This window comes from Carettochelys insculpta, chromosome 17 (genome assembly GCF_033958435.1).
Source record: "Carettochelys insculpta isolate YL-2023 chromosome 17, ASM3395843v1, whole genome shotgun sequence".
Taxonomy (NCBI): domain Eukaryota; kingdom Metazoa; phylum Chordata; order Testudines; family Carettochelyidae; genus Carettochelys; species Carettochelys insculpta.
In genome coordinates, this window is record NC_134153.1 from 5942539 (window position 1) to 5957500 (window position 14962).

Sequence of the window (14962 nt, forward strand, 5' to 3'; positions counted from 1 at the left end):
TTAAGTTCAAAGCAGACTGTGAAGAGCTACAAAGGGGATCTCACCGACCAGGGGGCTGGGCAACAAAATAGCAGATGAAATTCAACTCTGAGAAGTGCAAAGTAATTCTAATTGGCAAAGCTAATCCCAGACACACACATACAATGAAGGGTTCTAAATCAGCTGTTACCACCAGAAAGGGATCTTGGAGTCACCCTGGTAATTCTCTGACAGCTTTGACTCCTTGTGCTGCAGCAATCACAAAGACCGTCAACGTGTTAGGGATGGTCGGGAAAGGGAGGGAAGATATGACAGAAAATACCACTGAGTTGCTATATAAGTCCCTATTTTGGAGCATAAGCTTTTGTGGGCAAATACCCCCTTTGTCAGATCTGATGCATCTGACGAAGCAGGTCTTTGCCCATGAAAGCTTATGCTCCAAAATATCTGTTAGTCTATAAGGTGCCACAGGACTTCTTGTTCTCAGAGATACAAATGCGGCTACCTCTTTGATATTTAAATCCATGGAACACCTGCATCCAGAATACTCTGTCCAGTTCCGAGTGACATCTCAAAAACGGACAGTGGAACTGGAAAAGGTTCAGAGATTGGCAGATACTTGATAGTGTGGGTCTAAAGAGGCTCTCGAGAGCTGTTTAGTTGTTCTAATGAACTGGAAGAAAATGCGAACTCACGGCTGGTAATATGGTTGGGTGCCAAAATATGAGCAGAGTGGCAAATGAGGCTGAGGTCAGGGCAGTGACATAGAGCGATCTGGATCCCTTGGGAAGATGGACCCATGTGAACAAAACAGATTTTCCCAGAGCCAAAGGCGAGGCCCTACCCTAGCCCGAACTTGTGCAGGCCACACCACTGGACTGGGAAACTGCATCCAGGCCCTCAGTGGATCTCAGATGGATTTAAGGGTTGTGCTGGGCAGGCTGCTCAACAGGAGCGGTGAAGTTGTGGTGAAGATGTGGTGAATATGGCTAAAGCCATCATTAGACACCTGAGCAGAGGAATGAGTAGTGCAGAGAGGTGACCCAGCATCAGTGAAACTGAGACTGGACATGGCAGCCTGTTTTAGGGGCTTCCTTTTAAAAAGATGTTGAACTATTGAAGATGGGGAAGCAAAGAGCCCGGGGTTTTAAGGGCTGAAGAAAAATGCCTTCTTGTGAGCTGCTGAAAGGAGCCAAATCTGTTTAGCTTCAACAACTGAAGGCTGAGATGAGATCTCATTGACGTGTGTAAGTGTCTTCCTGGCGAGAAAATGTCAGGTAATAAAGGGCTGTTTAATGTCATGGAAAAAGACAGAACATGATGAGTGGCTCGAAGATGAAAACTGACAAATTCCTATTAGAAATAAGGCACAAATATTTCACAGTGAGGATGATTCACCATTGGAACAAACTACAAAAGCAATTGATGGAGTCTCCATTTCTTGATGTCTTCTAATGAAGACTATATGCCTTTCTGGTGTGTGGTTGGATCAAAACTTAGCTACTATGATATACAGGAGGGCTGGGATATGCTGGGGTCAGATTCAGTGCTCTAATGGTCCCTTCCAGCCTTAAAGTCCACTAATTAATGAAAAATTGGGTGTGGCCTCGGGAACAGCCTCTGTACAGCCAACTTGATCCATCCAGATTCAGCTGTCATTAAGTGAGCTGATCCAGGGGAAGCCATTCAAACATCCAAAAAAGCTGGCCAGGGTCAAGACACCAGCCCTAGAAGGGAGGAGTGGGTGTATCAGTGACATCACAAAGGCCAGTTGCAGAACCTTAGCCCATTGGGGGACAGTGGTGGGAAGGTGGTGACCTCATAGAGAGACTCTGACATCAGCCAGGCAGGACAAAGGGACAAGGCAGGGTCAACCTCAGAGACTCCTGTGGCTTTGCAGCAGTCAGGCTTCTTCTTGAGGTCTCTCCTTGGGGTCTGAGAGAGAATTAAGATTGATATACGTGAGCATGAGGAGGAACCTTGTAGGAGTTTTCTCCCCTCACTGATTTTGTGGTCCCTGTTTAGAAGGTCAGAGCCTCAGAGAGGTTTGGAACCTGCTCAGTCTGATCCACCTGATACTAGATGAATTCTAGGCATAGAAATTTAAGGTAATTTGGTTTCATACCAAGCACATTGTCCCACAGAATCACTGGGGACATTGGGGGTTTGTCCTTTTAGGTTTCCTTTGTCCTCCTTCCCTCCCTCTTTCTCCTTTTCTCTTGATTCTTTTCTGCCTTTTCCATTCCTCCCTGCCTGCATCAAGCAGGGGTGTGTGATGGGGGCTTGCTGGCACTGTGGGAGGCCCCCACAAAGAGGTGGGGCTGGCAGAGTGCTCGGAGACTGATCCCCTCTGGTGGTGGACCTGGGCCGTCATTTGGGACTTCTGCTGAGATGCCACACCCATTCCCAGCTCTCAAAGGTTTAATGCTGATTGACCAAGCAGATTGCTATTGACAGGCAATGCTCAGGTGCTTTTGTTCTCTTTAAGACCAAACAAATAAGTCCCAAGCAATTGTGTATCTGATTGATTTTGCTGCTTCTGTGCAATTCTTGTCTCTCTGCAATTCCCGATTCTTTCTAATGTGCCAGTTCTTCTCAAATAGCTGTGAGTAAGGCTGATGAGCAATTGTTGGTTTGTAGCTCATGAGAGAGCACTTTATGCTGACCAGTCAATGTGTCCCGAAGGGCTGTCTAGGGGCTGGACACCAGCCTGCCAGGTGGGTGTGGCAGTGACATCACACAGGCCTGTTGTTGGACCTCAACCTATTGGTTAGGAGACGGTGACCTCACAGACGCTGACATCAGCCAAGCTAGACACAGATGCAAAGCAGAGGCAAACTCAGAGACAACCCCCCATGGGTTTGTGGGAGTTCGTCTCAAAGAAGTGGGTCTGGAATTGCTTGGAGACAGATCCCCAGTGGTTGTGACCTGTCCATCTTTTGGGACATCTATTGAGACCTCTCAGCCTCCCTCCTTGGGCCCTTCCTCCTTCACATTCCCCACTTCTGCCATGAGATCCAGGAGGTGGTGCTCAGAGAAGAGTCACAGAGTCCTGCCTAGAGAACCAGGAGGACCCAAAGGGAATCATCTCTTCTCTCCTACCAGCAGTGAGATTCGGAGCAGTCCTTTCCTCTGACCAAGGGCTTTTGAAGCGGCAAGAGGCAAGGGGTCTGTCTCCATGCTGATGAGCTGTCCATGAATGAGGAGTTCAGAAAGAACGGGACCAGCCCAGACACTGAACATTGGCCCAGTCCAGAGAGACAAAGACATTGTGACAATCACCTTTACAAGCGCCATGAGCAATGAATCAGATATTCCACCCAGAGCACAATGTCCCAGCCCGGGGGATGGGGTGGGCTCGTTGGCTGGTCTGCCCCCTTCCCCCACAGCCTGTCAACTTCTGCATCAGGTCCAGAGTGTCCCAGGAGACAGCCAAGGCCGTAGGGAGCAGCAGAGCCCCATTCTGATTCGTCCTCGCCCTGAATTTGATATAAGTGAGCTCTGACCCCAGGTCACCGATGCAAGGCATAGGCTGACGAGCTCAGGTAAGGCTGTAGGGTCTGCAACTGCAGAAGCTGTGGGTTGGGGTTGTTCCCCTTGTGTTTGCAGAGTCAGAGCGGGGAAGGAGACAGATCTGAGTATGGCTATGATCTGAAGAAGTGGGTCTGTCCCATGAAAGCTAATAAATTATTTCATTGGTCTGTAAAGTGCTACTGAACTGCTTTTTTGTTTTGATGGTTTCGGGGACGATGAAATCTGCCCTGTGCTGTGAAATCTGTTCTCCCCAGGCACCCAGCTGCTACTCTGGCCATGAAATTACAGGTGTAAACATCTGACATCATGGGCGGGAAGGGGTTAGGCCCTAAGGAAGCACTGGTCAGTCAGGGAGGAACCAGGGAGTCCGACTGATGGGACCTGAGCGAATCTGGCCAGAGAGGTGACTCAGCAGGGGAGGGTGCCTAGGGGACAGAGCAGCTCGGTCTACTAGGGTACTGGACCTAGGAAGGGGGCAGCATGTGAAGAAGCTGCAAAGCACCTCTGTCTGGGGTTCTGCTGTGAAGCCTGCAGGGTCAGGTCACAAACAGGCTGGGAAAAGGTTCCTCCTCACCCCTGCAGAGCTCGGCTGAGGGGCGGTGAAGCTTCCCCCTGCCAGCGCCATGTGGGGCATTGGCACATGCAGGGGTTGGCTTCTCCTGGCCAGTGCCCCATGAGCATTCCCTGGTGCCAGCCCAGCCAGAGGCAGCGGGGGAGGAAGGAGCTGCCAGCCAGGCTGTTGGGGAGCTGAATGATCCGACCTGGGGTCAGTTGCCCACACCCCGCTGGGGGAGGGATACGGAGGTTTGGGGGGCGAAGAGGCCCAGGAAAAGGACAGGGAGAGGGAAGCACGTAAAGGGCCGATGGGTGGGCAGCAGTGATGACGCATAATCGGCCGCCACCTGCCTGCACTCACCAGCCACTGCAGTAAAGTAGTCATCACTGGCTGGAAACAGGATGGAGGTGAAGGGGGCCCACAGCAGGGACTGCACTGATGGACTTGAGGGGGAGAGCGTCTCTCCCACACACTGCAGCTGTGCCCAACCCCCACCTTGCACACTCACCCCAACCGTCAGCCCCCTCCATCCTCCCCCACACACCTTACCTCTCCACCGCTGCCCTGCTGGACGCTCGTCACACTTCTCTGCTGCCGCCCAGATGGACGCTTGTCAGGCCACCGCCACTCTGCTGGCGTCTCTTTGCATCTCTCATCACCATATGCTGCCATTCACCTCTTGGCCATGACATCTAGCCATCAGGCTCAAGTGATTTTGGCTCCCAGTGACTTTAACTCTCAACAAGCAGGTTAAAAGCCAGCACAACTAACACAAAACAGAGTCACTTAATGATAGCTCTCTAGCTCGGTTCTTTAACACTGGGGGAAATGGGTCAAGCCAATCCAGTATGTAGCCTCCTAAAAAGAATAATGTTCCCTCATCCCCTCATACTCCCATTGAGCTCTGAAAGTCAAGCCTCTGCTTAGCAAGGTTCTTTCTGCTGTGAGCTCTTTCTTTGCCACAATTTAGCAAAGTCCTGTTTTTCTGTATTCCCACAAAAGTGCAAACATTAATTACCGTATTTCAGCTCTTCCTGCATTTAATTCAAACATAGCTGGTGTTGGGTTACAAATTGAGCTGATTATACTGAGCAAAATACTGCTCCATCTGCTGAATATCTAACAAATCTAAGCAAAGCCAGAGTAAACTGTATTTACACAGACACACACAGGGTCTCATCTGAGCAATCCTCCTCCTTCATCCGGGTTAGGGACTGGCATGGAACCCCTAGAGGCTTCATGTGGAGCTAGTTAGTCACACTGGCATCAGAATTCATTCGCATTGCTGTTTCACGATCAGTGCATCAACACTCAAGGGCTATTTTTACACAGGCCACTTCCTTCGGAAATGGCATGCTAATACACAGAGCGAAAGATGCAAATTCCCCGTGCCTCATTACCATAACGTCATATGATTTGAAGTCTGGAAGACTGTTCTTCCAGACTCCAAAACGCCATGTAGATGTTGCCCACTGGGGGATGGCTGGGCTTCCGGAAGCCCCTTCTTCCTGAAATTTTTTGGGAAGAAGGGGCCTCTGGCAGGAGGACTTCCTTCTGGAAGCCCCCCCGGGGCCGTGCTTCTACACGGAGTTTTGGAGTTTGGAAAAAACAGTCTTCCGGACTCCAAATCGTGTGACGTTATGCTAATGAGGTGCGGGGAATTTGCATCTGCGCCTCATTAGCTTCTTTCGCTCCGTGTATTAGCATGCCACTTCCAAAGGAAGTGGCCTGTGTAGAAACAGCCAAGAAGGGAAGGCACTGAAGGAATGGACAATATCCGTGCTAGTGACAATGCACAAGAAAGGAAATGCATTGGAGTGCAAGAACTACAGAGCAATTGCCCTAACAAGTCATCTAGGCAAGGTGCTGATGATGGTACTGATGGAGAGACTGAGATTGCAGATAGGAGGACATCTGGGCTGTGTCTACACGAGCCCCAAACTTCGAAATGGCCACGCAAATGACCATTTCGAAGTTTACTAATGAAGCGCTGAAATGCATATTCAGCGCTTCATTAGCCTGCGGGCGGCCGCGGCGCTTCGAAATTGACGCGGCTTGCCGCTGCGCGTCTCGTCCAGACGGGGCTCCTTTTTGAAAGGACCCCGCCTACTTCGAAGTCCCCTTATTCCCATGAGCTGATGGGAATAAGGGGACTTCGAAGTAGGCGGCATCCTTTCGAAAAGGAGCCCTGTCTGGATGAGATGCGCGGTGGCAAGCCGCGTCAATTTCAAAGCGCTGTGGCCACCCGCATGCTAATGAAGCGCTGAATATGCATTTCAGCGCTTCATTAGTAAACTTCGAAATGGCCATTTGCATGGCCATTTCGAAGTTTGGGGCACGTGTAGACGTAGCCCTAGTGTATGAGCAAGCAGGGTTCAGGAAAGGTAGAAGTATCATACAACAGATATTGGCACGAAGATTGATAGTGGAAAAAGCTCGACAAAAGAACAAGAACATCTACAATGGCTTCATTGATTTTCAGAAGGCATTTGACAGTATAGATCAGAAAGGGACTTGGGCTGTGTTGGAGTCATGGGGAGTGGATAGCAGACTGTTATGGTTGTTGGAAGATATCAACGACAATGTGGAAGCAGAGGTGAGTGTGTGGAGAGATGGTACGTTGGTTTAGAACAGGTAGAGGTATGAGACAAGGAGATCCGATATCACTGAATATCTTCATCATGCACCTAGAGAGAGTGACGGATAAGATCAAGGAAGGCTGTGTCTACACTTGCATTCCTCTTTCAAAAGAGGTATGCAAATGAGGTAAATCAGAAATGCAAATGAGGTAAAATTGCATATTTGACCTCATTTGCATATTCTTGTTTCGAAATCGCTTCTTTCAAAAGAAGAAAACCAGTGGCCTGTGGGTAGGGGAATAAGGGGGTTTTGAAAGGTGCAGGGTCCTTTCAAAAAGGACCCCCGTGTAGCCGCACCAAGCCGCGAGCATTTGAAAGCGACACTTTTGAAGCACCACGGCCAGAAGTGTCCTAATGCTAATGAGGCACTGAATATTCAATTCAGTGCCCCATTAGTAATCTTTGAAATGGCCATTTGCATGGCCATTTCAATGTTTTGGCCAAGTATGGCCACAGACGTGTAAACACTGCTCTTTCAAACGTAAACCCCATCTTCGAAAGAATCCTTCTTCCCATTATTAAAAGGCAAAAAGCATTCTTTGGAAGATGGGGTTTACTTTTGAAAGAGCAGTGTCTACACTGGTTTTCTTCTTTTGAAAGAAGCTATTTTGAAACAAGAACATGCAAAGGAGGTGCCAAATATGCAAATTTGTACCTAATTTGCATTTTTGATTTACTTAATTTGCATACCTCTTTCAAAAGAGGAATGCAAGAGTAGACGCACCCGAAGAGGTAGAAGAGATATCTTTGCATGGGATGAGAATCAGCAGCTTGAGGTTCGCGGATGATATAGTTCTCATTGAGGAAGATGAAGAGAAGCTAGCAAGAACGGTACAGGTGCTAACTGAGGAAGGGAAGTGGTATAGACATCAATAAAGCAAAACAATGGTATTTGGAGATAAGAAACTAGGAAGGAAGATCAGTGTAGATGGGATTGAAGTGGAGAACATAGAGAAGTTCATGTATGTGGGAAGCAACATAACATGATCTAAACTGTAAGAAGGAAATAGAGACCAGAATAGCAAAAGCAAGAGCGAATTTGAAAGTGACAGGTAAAATCTGGAAAAGCAAAGTGATTAGCTTAGGAACAAAGCTGAGCATCTTGAAAATGTGCCTATTCAGCAGCATGTTGTACGGATGTGAGACATGGGTGATAATGAAAGATTCAAAGAGAAGAGGAGTTGTTACAGAAAGATCTTGAGAATAGGATGGATGCAGAAGGTCACCAACAAGGAATTATATAGGAAGATACAGCTGAAAGAGAACCTTCTGCAGAAGGTCATACGATGGAAGTTACAGCTATTAGGGCTTATCTGCAGAATGAATAATGAATGAAGAATCAAGACCTGAGTATTTGGCATAAAGGACAGTTGGAACAGGAGAGGTGGACCCAACAGAGAATGAGCAGATGATATAATGGATTGGTGCAGAGCTAGTCTACAGAAACTAAACCACTCTGTGAAGGACAAAAGGCGGAAGGAAATAGTGAGGGAGACATCGGACATCAACAGGCACTGAGCCCATGGCTGTTGATGATTTTGATGACCCAGGGTCTCTGCCCCACTCCACAAGCTGTCAGGGAAGCATTCCTTCAGATCTTGCTTACACCTCTATTACCTCGTCCAGTCACCTACATCTCAAATACCTACATCAACCTCAAGGCTCAGGAAGCAAAAGATTCTTTCAATAAGTTCCTTATTCAGCCACCTGGGATAATGCATGGCTGCCCTCCGGAACCCACAGAGGCCCAAGCAATCTGAGTTCTTTTCTGCTAGAGGAAATTTTACAATGTTAGTTTGGCGTTTACACTCCCCTGGCACAACCCGCCGGCCTCCACTACTTTTGATGGCTCTCCAGTGAAAGCATTCAGGCCCCAGGCTAACTTTTCACGGAGGCTACAATTTCCAATGTAGGCCACTGAGTTGCACCCAGTGTAGCTTGAGCCCTCACTTTTCTGGAAACATAGGTACAGAAAGTAGGGGGATTTTATGATTTTATGCCCAGTGCCTGGAAGTCCCAGCTGACAGCTCCAGGAGATCCTGGCTGCTGGCCCTGCTGTCTCTGGGGATCCTGGCCACTGGCCCCACAGGCTCTACCATTGGCCCAGGGTCCTGGCAGCTGGGGGCTTTACTTCCTCGTGGGGTCCTGGCCCTTGTGCTGGGGACTGTGTCCCAACCTTTGGCCCTTGCCCAGGGCTCTGCAATGCTGCCCAGCTGCGGTTCTAGCCGGGGGCTATGAGGGGTCCAGACAGGGTAAGGGCAGGGGGACGAGTTCAGCTCATCATCCCCATCCTAAAACCTGTTCCAGCACCACCGTCTGGCCATAAGTAAATGTTCCCACTGTGGATCTGCTCACTGTGCATGCAGCCAGCAGCTTGTGAGCACAGTTACCTCATTTACACTGGGCACTGAGCCTGAAAATATGGGTCTATTCGTTCAGTGACATTTGGTGGATGCAGCTTAGGTGTCTGTATTTGAAAACACCCTCTCTTTCCCATGCTGGCATCTTTCCAACCAACAGTGTGCTGTTCATCGGCTTTTGGAAATCAAAGCATAATGGCCAGAAACGCAGCAATCATTTTCCCTCTCCGTTGCCAATATCTCCCCCACAAACTCTTCCAAAAGTAGAGGAGGCCAGAGGGACAATCATCCGTTGTTGCAATAAAAGCATCGAAAATGCTTTGACATGCAACAAACAGTTGAAGCACAAAACAGGGAGACCATGGAGAGGATTCAGAGGTTGCAGATCAGGCCAGAAATCACTCAATAGCTGCGTCTACACGTGCACGCTACTTCGAAGTAGCGGCACCAACTTCGAAATAGCGCCCGTCACGTCTACATGCGTCGGGCGCTATTTCGAAGTTAACTTCGATGTTAGGCGGCGAGACGTTGAAGTCGCTAACCTCATGAGGAGATAGGAATAGCGCCCTACTTCGACGTTCAACGTCGAAGTAGGGACCGTGTAGACGATCCGCGTCCCGCAACGTCGAAATTGCTGGGTCCTCCATGGTGGCCATCAGCTGGGGGGTTGAGAGATGCTCTCTCTCCAGCCCCTGCAGGGCTCTATGGTCACCGTGGGCAGCAGCCCTTAGCCCAGGGCTTCTGGCTGCTTCTGCGGCAGCTGGGGATCTATGCTGCAGGCACAGGGTCTGCAACCAGTTGTCAGCTCTGTGTATCTTGTGTTGTTTAGTGCAACTGTGTCTGGGAGGGGCCCTTTAAGGGAGTGGCTGGCTGTTGAGTCCGCCCTGTGACCCTGTCTGCAGCTGTGCCTGGCATCCCTATTTCGATGTGTGCTACTTTGACGTGTAGACGTTCCCTCGCTGCGCCTATTTCGATGTTGGGCTGAGCAACGTCGAAGTTGAACATCGACGTTGCCGGCCCTGGAGGACGTGTAGACGTTATTCATCGAAATAGACTATTTCGATGTTGGCTGCACGTGTAGACGTAGCCAATAGCTGCTGTCTACAGAGTTGCTGCTAAGAACACAGGCAAATCCTTGATGAGATGCAACAGGAAGCTACCCACAAATCCCTAAAAATGAAGCACAGCGTATTACCATAAGCACAGTACTCTGGGAGATGGGAAGGCAGCTGGTTGTGTGCTGGCTGAGAAGGACAGCAATATATTTTTGTTCTGCATTGGCTCTTCCTTTGCAGGTCACTAGAGAAATCCACTGTTATGGCTGATGACGAATCTTGAAGCTTCCCCATTGATCCGCCCTCCCCAAACCAAGGGCTCACTTTTGATCGGGTTTGCTATTTGGCTGCCTTCACTGCCTGGCTGATGGACAGCAAAAGAAAACAATCCGCCCTTAATAGTTGCCTTGTGGGCCAAATGGGAAATTCACAGGGACAAATCTATCAGAGATTGCATGCTGCCTTCCTCAAGCCGTTCAGCTGGACAGCTCAGTCAGCCAGCTGTGCTCATCAGCCTCGCTTAATGCAAACAATGCCATGCCTCTGATAGTGCTGAAAATGAGGTTTCATTTGTTTTGCTGCCAGACTGACTGGCCAGTGCTGGATGGGTGTGTGTGTATGTGTGTGTGCGCTTGTATGCGAGACTCACAGTTTGACTCTGGGGGACTAGTGATCATGCTTTGCACCACAAAAGAATTTTCGTACGAGGATGTGAGACACGAGTGGTCACGAAAGATTCGAAGAGAAGGATATTGGCATTTGAGAGGAGTTGTTTGAGAAAGATCCTGAGAATAGGATGGATGCAGAAGGTCACCAATGTGGAATTATATAGGAAGATACAGCTGAAAGAGAACCTGCTGCAGAAGAAAAGAAGCAGGCCAGGAGCACTTTAAAGACTAACAAAATACTTTGTTAGGTGAGGAGCTTTTGTGGGACAGACCCACTGCTTCAGATCCAAAGCTCACCACCTAATTAATTATTTTGTTAGTCTTTAAAGTGCTCCTGGACTGCTTTTTTAGTTTGATAGTATGTGGACTAACATGGCTCTCTCTCTGTTACTGCTGCAGCAGGTTGTACAATGGAAGTTACAGCTATTAGTGCATATCAGCAGAATAAATGATGAATGAAAAATCAAGACCCTGGTATTCAGTGACCTCCGGTGAGGTCCCTTCCAGCCCTAGGATTCCATGGGTCTATGACTCTATTCACTGTCTCTTCATATTCCACACTCACCTGTACCACACAGAGAAGATTTTTGGCAGTAGCATTGGATTACGTGCCTAAATCTGCACCTGCTCTGAATAATCCTTCAGTTATTACCGACTTGAAATCCCGCAGCTGAATTGGAGATAGAGAAGCCCCACACTCCACAGCTTATATTCTTCGCCTGCCTTGGAAATGACAGGGAGACAGAAAATGCCATCTTGAAAGGTCAGATCTAATGAGCAGAGCGTCCGCAAGCTTTTCCTGAGACATATTAATATAATCTCCCCTCTCTCCATGACTCATTGCAATTTCAAACAATGCTGAAGTGAATTCTGCAGAGCAATGATAGGGAAGGCCAAGCACCCCCATCTGGTGTGTGGAGAAATGTACCGTAGAGGAGAAATGGAGGACAGAAAGGTTGTTTTCAAAATGCACCAGGAAAACCCAATGGCATTTTGGCTCTTGTTTCTCTCTCCTTTCAAAAGCACTTCTGATTTGTGTCTGCAGCCTAGGGCATCACAGTTTGTCTCTGTTTGTTGCAGGAAGTCCATGGCTTGACATACTTCCCTCAACGAGACCATGCTTTTGTCTGTGCGAGTCTGAGAGCTGAGAACTGGCTGAACCCTAAGGAGAGCTAGTGGAAGGCTCACACACTGATTGCTCTCTCTCCAGAGATAGACAGGCACTGGCTAAAGTGTCCTCTTTTACCTGTGTTGTACAAGGGGTGGCCCACAGGGTGCTGATTATCTGGGTGGAGAAAGAAGAGTGGAACTTAGCGTAGGTAAACACTTCCCTTGGGAACCTGTTCTCTGATTAAAAACCTCCACCTCCTTGTTAGAGACGACAACTACAGCACACGCTTTCCTATCCGGCATTCTATCATCTGGAAGGCTCAAATAACCCACATTTTAACCATAAGTAAATCTGAGTTGTGTTTTCCTAAATGACTGTACAGTGAAAGTAAATACACACAACGACAGCAAATGTAAGATAAGTTTATAGTGTACAGTAGTACTACTGGTGGTAAATAAAGTACCCTGCATGGATTTTTGTTGTGTTTCTTAATATCTAATCTTGTTTTCTTTAGTGTTATGCATTACTGGGTATACCATGCTATTATCTGCAGTATTTGAATATCCAGCAACCTCCCGGTCTCAGGGCTGCTGGATATGGAAGAGTTTATTGCATATATATATTTATATGGAACTTACGGCTATTCAGGCACATCTGCAGAATAAATGATGAATGTGAATATATATATATATATATATATATATATATATATTTGCAAGCCATGCACGATTTTCCAACCTACCATGTATCCAGCATGAGCATTTAAAAACCATCAAATATTCCTGCTCCATCACTCATGTGGCTCCCTCTGTCTTCATGCTAAACTGTAAATTTTGGAAGAGTCACAAAGTGGTAGGGAACATTTTCTGCACAGCCTGCATTTGGGGAGCCTCTGAAATTCAGTTGAGCTGTGTGCCTAATTCCTTTAGTCTCCTTTAGCACATCTGAGCCACACAAAAGAAAACTAAGAGTAAACACCACCCTTGACACCTTAGCAATAGCCTTGAGCTGGGCCAAATTGTTTAGCATTTGGAGAAGAGCCATGAACCTCTCCTGCCACAACAGAGCAGAAAAAGCAAAGCTGACTCCAAATGAGCCTTTTCCTGGTTGGGTTTTGACAGCCTGGAATGATTTCCAGGAAGGCACAGGTGGAAGTCATGAAAGAAATAATCACTGCGTCCTCAAGGCTGGGTGAGAGCTCCTTGTGCCAGGACTTGGAGTGGAGGTAAAAACGTGTTCCACACCACTACCATTGCATTGGAAATCTGCCAGCAAATTCAGTGAGACTCCAGATCCAATCCTGGGGAAAGGCCACCCCACAGCAACGCTGGCTGAAAGTCAGATCCAACATTCATGGAAGACAACAGCAGGCTTTCCATTGCTTCACTTGTGACTGGATTGGACCCTCAGCAGGTACGTAATCAGTAGGAGTTTTTCCACCAATGAGTGAAGGTGCAAGGTTGAACTCACACAAACATTCCCTCTCATTTTTCCTGAGTGTGTGCAGCAAAGTCTCTCTCATCACTTTCATCCATATGCAATTTTCTTCCATCCATGGGTGGAATAAATTTTTAATGTGCACTGAGGCCAGTGTGAATGTGTACCACCAACCTAGCGCTGGGGGATCTGGAATCAGCTGGGCAGCTCTGGCATTGCTCCAGAGTGGCTGCACAAGTGCACTGCTTACAGGGAACACTCGTGCAGAATGTACACAAATATGGAGGTGATGTGTGACACAGCCCCTCCATATGGTTGCCCATAACACAATTCATGTAGTGGAGGGGGTCAAGGGGTTCATTGTGTTGGGTTTTGGGGCTGAGGCACAGGACTGGGGTGCTGTGGAGCCAGGAGGGCTGAGGGCTCCAGGGTGGATCCAGGGATGAGGAGCTGTCTCTATGGCGACCGGCTGGTGGGTGGTGGATTCTGGTTTCAACTGGACCGCAGGGCCCAAGTCAACTGCCTTGCTCACTTAGCCTTAAGACCAGGCCTGGGTCAGAGGGTTGGGATGTGGGGGTAAGGGCTCTGGTTGCGGGTTCTGGGGTAGGGCCATGGATTAGAGGTTTGGGGTGCAGGCCACCCAGGGACTATGGTGAGGAGAGAGAACTTCCCCCAAGCTGTTTCTCCCCCAGCAGCACCTTGGCTTGTGGGGAAGGGCATCTCTCCTGATCATGGCGGATCTGAACCAAGGCTGGCATGGGGCCAGAGGAGGGGTGCCTCTGTCCCAGCTGTGGCAAGCCAGGGTAGGTCTGTTCTGGGTCCAGGAGAGAGATGCCTTTCTCCGTTGCAAACCTAAGCCACTGGAGAGGGATTAATAGGCTGCCAGGTGAGCACACAGCTTAGCTCCAAACCTTAGCACACCCTTGATTAGTCACTGCTGCCACCTAGAATGGACAGCAAAGCAAAAGGCTGGTGTGCCAGGCAAGCGGTAATGGACATGAGGCTTTTAGGGCTTTGGGATCCTTGTAGATGTGTGACATATGGAGAATGTGCTCAGCTATTCCCTGTGTGAACATTCAGAACCCTCCCCGTGGCCGATGAACAATGGAGTCTTTCATTTGGACATGTTTTAGTGGGCATATCTGGTGTTTGGATGCTTCCAAAATGGACCTTGTGTCCATCCGTCTTCTAGTACCACCTCGATCGCAGTCAGAGATGAATTCCTCAGGAGAAGATCTGGCTCTCTGTCAGTCTTCTACTGAACTCCCATATCCTCATATACCCAAAGCTTTTTCCCCCCTCACTAATAAAATCCCCATATATTACCTAGTCTATTCTTAGGTTTTTATTCACTGCCCGTCACCGGGGGTCTGGATGCCGCATCCTGCTAGTCAGTCTTTCTGCAGACCCATATGCAGTGGGGGTGGGAAAGGTGTGAATGCCCCCCCCATCCAGTTTCTCTCCCTTTCTCCCTGTTGCACTGTGCAGAGGGCTCCTGCAGGGCATGACGGGGGAATCCAAGGCAGCTGTAGTTCCTTGATCAGCTCCCTGCCCAGACAGCTGACTTGGGAGCAGGGAAGGTGGATGAAAGTCAACAGTGTGCCCTTGTAGCCAAGAAGGCTA